We start from the raw sequence: 6,852 nt of genomic DNA on the forward strand, positions 1-6,852 counted from the left end.
TCCTCCTTGCATCAGTAGATTTTTTTCCCCCATTTTCCTTCACAATAATCTCAAACACTGTGCACTTGTGTGCACAGTGTTTGAGTGCACACAAGTGTGGAGGTTGCACGTTCTCCTTGTGCATGCATGGGTTTTTCCTGCAAATCTAGCTTCCTCCCACTGTCCAAACACAGTGTTGGCTCCAGCAGCCCCTTGACCCCAAAAGGGATTCAGCAGAGCCTGAAGATAGGGTTTTATAAAAGAGTCTCACTATTTGATGCATACACCTTTTATTTATGCCTACACCTAAGTGTGATAGAAGATATAGCTTAACTTTGAGGTCATCACAAATAGGTGAGAATGTTGATCCTTTAATGCAAACACTCTTTACTACTTAACTAATTTCAGTCTGTTGCATGAATAATCTTGTTTTGGTTATTTTTTAGTGAATTTTTTTGTTTGTTTGTTTTTGGGTGGAGTTGAACCACAAAGAGAATTTTGTCTTTCTGCTCCAGTGCAGAATCATCATTATGACGCTTTCTTAGTTATAAACTTTTTACAGCAATTCCTTTCAAACACAACCTCCGGAAAGGAGCTGCAGTTGCTCTTGCTTGTCAATCAACACAAAATGATAATTATATGCAATTAAAAAAATTTTAAGAAAATAAGATGTAAAATACAAAAAAGAAAATAAATTAAAAGATAAAGAAGACAACAAACAAGTGTAAAAGGAAGGGAAAACCCACCATTATGTATTAAAATTAATGGTGGGGAACTTCAGTCTTCAATGTTCTGCATGTTTTCCAGATATCTTTGGTCTAATCACAAACACTACTGTATACCTGGATCAGGTGTGTGCAGTAAATTAGAGCATACCAGGGCAAGGCTTCCATAAAGGTGAAATAGATGTTTAGAAATGCTTTAGAAATAAAGCATTTGATTGAAACGGTCCATGATTTTTTGCATTTGCTTGGGACAGCCACCAGGGGGCAGCAGATATTCAGTCCTCTGAGGACTGCAGCTTGCTTCACATTCTGGGGCATAGTGGCTTTAATAAGAGGATGTGAAAAAGAAACTGCATAGAGGAACCGAGTCCGAAAACTTTGGCTTTAGTGTATATGTGAACGTTTAAATGTGTGTATTGTTCGCCTTACTATTGTCATTGAAAATCTACAGAGAATAAACCCAAATGCAGCGTGAAACAAACACCAGTCAGGTTTTTATCTCTGCTAGTCTGTGAAACACGAGTGTCCTCCTTTGTGTTTGCAGCTTCGAGGGGGTTAACAGGACGTGGAGACAGTTGGGCCTCACCCACTGAGATCATTTGAATAACGCCGGCTTTTTGGCGCGAGACTCGGAGGAGGCGCGACTGTGTCATTCAATGCCCTCCCCTCCGCGTACACCATGGTGTGGCGGGAAACAAGAACGAAAGCATTGGGGGAAAAGCAAGGGGGTGGGGGGGCTGAACGAGAGGGGGCTAGAGTACACACCTACGCCGTACCTACAGTTGCCCTGGAAAATTGCGAAATAGGAGACTGCTACACCTGAGAGCGGAATCAGTAAGGCTGGGGGCAGGAAGATCAAGCAGCACGCGAAAACTGCTGGGTTTTTGGCGCGAGACTGTGGGATATAAAGCTTGCTGTGGCAGGAGACAAAAGACAGCATGAGTGGAGCTGGGCAGAACAAAGAGGGGAACAGCCTGGACTTCCCCCTACCCTTCATTAAGCCCCACCCCAACGTAGCCTGAGGGCTTGAGGCAGATGACTATGAAAACCTTGACAAAAGTCTTCCAGAGCATCAGAAGATTTTATATTATAATTTAGTTTTGGTTTTAAGGACCCACTTTAATGACAATGTTGGTGTTTACATATTCTTGAAAAAATGTTCTCATGATAGAAGACATATATACAAAAAATTAGGACTAAAAATACATTTTTGAGTATTTGTTTTATTCAAATTTGCTTACGTCACTAACCGACGAAAAAGGCTTGGAAATGTAGCTGACTTAACCCTTGTGCTATGCTATGGGAGTTGGGTCATCTAGACCCACTAGACAGTGCGCTGAACCTTTTTTCTTCAATGATTTGTGATCTTCACTGGTGTCCATGTATTACCTGAAATCTTTCCACCTTTATCCACCTTTGTCATGGTAGGAAGAACACATCAATGTAAGGGTGGGGTCATCTAACACAAGGTTTACAAGCTCCCTGCTCCGCTCCATTCTGATGCATCCACTGGCAGACAAATAGACACATGAACATCTTTGTTTTCCTTGTCTAAACTGGCATTTGGCTCAAAACCATTTTTTGTTGCACCGATAATGTTAGGTTGGGGGTATGAGAGGCTGTAAGCTAGTGGAGAGAGTCTAAACAAATAGATAATGGGAAATTGGGGTGGGCTTACTCTGCGGCCCCGGCCACAACTCAGAAGCAAATTTAGGATGAACTACTGCTGCTCTGCAGAAAATGTCAACTAGAAAACAACATTTTTTTTATTTTATTTTGGCTAAAACGACATAATCATGATAAAAAGACCACTGAGAACAAACATCTAGTGATGTCTTTCATTACTCAGGTCAAGAAACTATAAAAAGGACTTTACTGGAAGCTGCATGTCCTCCCCACTATCATGTCATGATTACATTTGTTGGTTTGAAAAAACCTCCATCTGAAGCACCGAGTCACTTCACCTTACTGAGTTATGGCTTCACGCATCACCATTAGCCCGTCACACAGCAAAAAAAAAAAATCAGCGGTTCCTGTCGTTTCCTGCCCCCAATGAGTTCCACACAAAAACAGGAAACCTATGTTACTTGTCTGTTTCCTAGGTCTTGTTACACGACCTTTGTTTTGTGTTCAGCCAACATACAGGCCCTCAAGGAGGAAAACAGAAGCAGTGATTATTACATAAGAGCCCTGGTGATGGACGGAAACACTGAAGGAGGGCTTCATGGAAGCCAAGCTATTACTACCATAAGAAGATCTGCCTTCAAATCTGTGCTTTGATGCAAATTCACCTCGCCATGAAGTAATTGGTCTATAAATTGGTTAGAGCTGGTTGGGGGGGGGGGGGGGGGTAATTAGTGCTTAAGGGGTGGAGCAGAGATCTGTGTTGGTGGCATTCAATATTCTACAGGTCTGACTGGGGGGTTAAAGGGGAAAGGGGGAAGGGTAAAGCCCGCCCCCTGAGTAGCTTTGGGATGAGAGGCTAGGGGGCGGGGGTTGCTGGTGACGGCATTGAAAGGGGCTAAATTCAAAAGATGCCCAAAAATGTTTCAACCGAAGCAACCTTACACCACAGGGACGAACAATGGAACATCTGCTGGCTGACAAAAGCTGGAAGTTTGCTGTGAGAGCCGCTCTGTGATTGGCTGCAGCGTGTTTAAACACTTCTCTGACAGAAGAAACTTTGTGGTCATCTGTTTCCTCAAGTTTTGATTTAGTTTCGCTTTGTTCTAGCAGTAATGAAAATGAAGACACACATCTTGATGTGTTTCACTGCTGTGTTTCACATCTAGATCAGTCTTCTTTGACAGGAAGGTACAGAAACACCACTTATGTGTTTTCCCATTTCTGACTAAATAAAGCAGGTTGCTTAATTTTTAAAAATACATTTAAATTAAATCAAAGGGAGTCTAAAACAGCTCTGCAACAGACTGGCAATCTGCAGGATGTGTGGTGTACTGTTTAATGGAATGACTTTAAAACACAAGTAAATGTATTGCTGTAGCTTGAAATGATGGTCTGCCTTCTCAGCTCTCGCCATTTGCTGGCAGCATGTGGTCAACAGGAATGATAATGAAAAGGGGGGTTGCCAGGTAGAGGTCCACATAACTGTTGCATCTGCTAAGGGCCTTTTTTTCCACTCCCTGCCCCAGATTATCTATTAACCAGTGTCGTAGTTACATCACCACAGTTACAGAAAAACAATATTTATATCCTACAGACTGGTTCTTGCTTTGACCAGCTCTCCCATGTGTTGCCGTCTCGTCCGGCCTTCGCAGATTCAGATGGTTCAGGACGTGCAAAAATGAAATGTGCAGCTGGGAAACGAAAAGACACACAAGAGTCTGCATGAATTTTCAAACCTTTTGCAAAAGGGGAGAGGTGGAAAAACACGACCTGTTAGGCTTTGTGGTTGTCCGCTCTCTCTGTCCTCAAGGCAAAAAGGCTTTTTTTTTTAATTCAGTAAGAGAAGATGAAAACATACAAAATACGTCATTCTACTGATGTGTTTTTGTCTAGTCTGCATTGCAGGTGTTGTGGCTCCAGTACAGAAAGAAAACAAAGACCAAAAGTCACAGACAGGCCTATTGCTGACCTCGGCACATGTTATCTGTTACTGAAGGCAGGAATCAAGCATATTTTCTGCAATACAATATACATGCAGAATTAAATGTATAACCAAAAGAACATAGGAAATATCATAGAACCCCTGTAATGCATAATGAAAAGATCATAGAAAATATTATGGAACCCCTGTTCGCAGTGCTCAATCAATCCAATTTAAATTAAAAACCTTGGTATCAAACTTGCAGGGGTTTCACCATTTTCTGGTTTTGTTGTGAGCGGGTCAGAGTTTGTCTTGAGTCACTGACGGCCCATCCATTTGGATGGCTTCAGTAAAATCATCCCACATGACCCTGGTGTTTAACAGAATTGCAATTAGGCTCCAGATCAGACCACTACATCTTCGGTTTATCTGAAACCACTGATTCCGCAAGTGAGCAAGGAGGTATTTTTAAGGGGGTTATAAAAAGAAGGAGTGAAGTTCAAACCAAAGCTTGGCAACATGATCCCTTTTTAGAAAGCTTTGACTCGAATTTCCTCCTGGTTTTAATGCCCTGAGTTTATGTGAGAAGCACTGACAGGAATCAGATGTGCCCAGATGTATCCACACAGAGAGGAACCCACAGAGCCTGCTTCCACTGAATCATCCATATTATGTAACACCGGCCTGAACGGGGAGTTCGAGCGGCACAGAGGGGGGGACAAACCGAAAGCAGAAGACTGACCTAGATCGGGAAAAGGTACAGAGAAGAACCTGAAGGGAGAGAAGGGGCCGATGGAGCTGTTGGGGACGGGGTTCACGTGAAGACAATTGAGGTTGAAGAGTGACCCCCCCCTCTGGATGGATACTTTTTTATGTGACACAACCAAGCTGGAATGTGGGTCAGTGGGCAGATAGTGGGATATCGATCAGGAAAAGTTTCCTGGGAGTTTTTGAGAGTGACTGTGTGGTGTGCAGCCACACGGCCAGATGTGCTCATCTGCATCCTTTCCTACTTGTGTTTTCCACATCTTCCTTGACCGTCAGCCACTTAAAAATAGAATAAAAGGGAAGGGTGGACTTCGAGTGTTGAGTAAGAAAAGGATGAATCTACATCTCGTCTTGTTAAGAAGGGTCCTCCTTCCGAGCATTCAACCTCCTTAAATGACTTTTTGCAACTCTCATGGCATGGAGTCAGATGTTGCCACCCAGGATAGTAAAAGTCAGAAATATCTTTATTATTGTCCATTTTTCTCCAAAAACTACATAAAAAGTGGAGATTGTCTTAAAAAAAAGAGCAGATCACTCAGCAAATATAGGCCTCCTTTAATGTAGGTTAGAAATAAACAGCCAGCTGAAGTAAAGCCTTAGAATCACAAACCACTGCAATGGGTTTATGGTCCGTTTCCTCCTGTCCTACTGTGTAAACATACAATGCATATATGCTATGCAAACCAGGCCACTCACAACACACCCAGTCAAACATGGTGAAAATATTGCTCAATAAGTGTGTTTTTTTTTCTTTTAAATTGCAGAGGTAAGTGTTTTTTTTTTTTAACACAACAGAAGCTATGCAACGTTAGCTGTTGCGAAACCTGACCTTCATCGTCTTCATCAGAAAAGTGCGTGCATTTTTTTCCTTTCTTTTCTTCTTGCTCGGAGAGAAATCTCTTCAGGTGGAAACAGATTTCCACTTGTTTTTATCTTGCTAGGTAGTTTATCTGCAAGAAATACCAGCACAGCAAGTACAACTGGTAGCGTTTCTCGTCAGGAAACAACTTCTGGATTTGCTTAACTTTTTTCTCAAAGGTACAAAACAGAAATCAAAAAACATATTTCTTCTAAATGCATTATACCTATCAGTATTTGAGTTAGTTTAGTGTGATATAAACACAAGTTTTTATTTCTTTTAAGTACTCGATATAGGCATGCTGTTTTACATAAAGATGATTTTCTTGCTTAGCTCCCTTAAAAGGACACTGGAACAGCTGGAAAAAACTAAAAGAAAGAAAAGAAAAACACAGATGAGTGACACTCAGCTTGGATGAAACGACTCCTTACTCTGTACATCACATGCTTCTGTCAGGGAAAGCAGTAAAACCTCGTGGGAAAGTGCAATCTTTACTCACATCCACCTTACAATCAGTTATAAATTTACTTCACAGAGCAGCGAGACCTCCAGACCATTTAATTTGAAAGGGATCTGTAGCCCAGCAAGGGTGGGAGAACCAAACATTCACCCAAAGAACTCAAAAGAAACATTTCAGAGCACTTTGTGGGAAAAGGCACCTGTGCTTCAGACGTTGCTCAATATGAACAAATCTGGTCCAACAAGTTAAACTGTCAGAACGGCAAAAAGTGACCCGGGTGGGGGTTGCCTCACTGAGTGAGGGTTTCAGAGTTTCTCTATTTATCCTATGTATACATGGAAGCAATCAACAACTGGTAGAGTGATCCCTACAGATAGTCATTTAATTCATTGTTTTTTTAGATAATAAACATTGTTTATTCCACACAAACAGTGATCTACATCGGAAAATAACACAATGTATAATACTCACTTGAGTGGACAAGTTTAATGTTTTAAATAATTTTATCCCTAAA

The sequence above is a fragment of the Oryzias latipes genome, chromosome 22 (assembly GCF_053564925.1).
Source record: "Oryzias latipes strain Hd-rR chromosome 22, Olatipes_Hd-rR_3.1".
In the NCBI taxonomy this organism is placed as follows: domain Eukaryota; kingdom Metazoa; phylum Chordata; class Actinopteri; order Beloniformes; family Adrianichthyidae; genus Oryzias; species Oryzias latipes.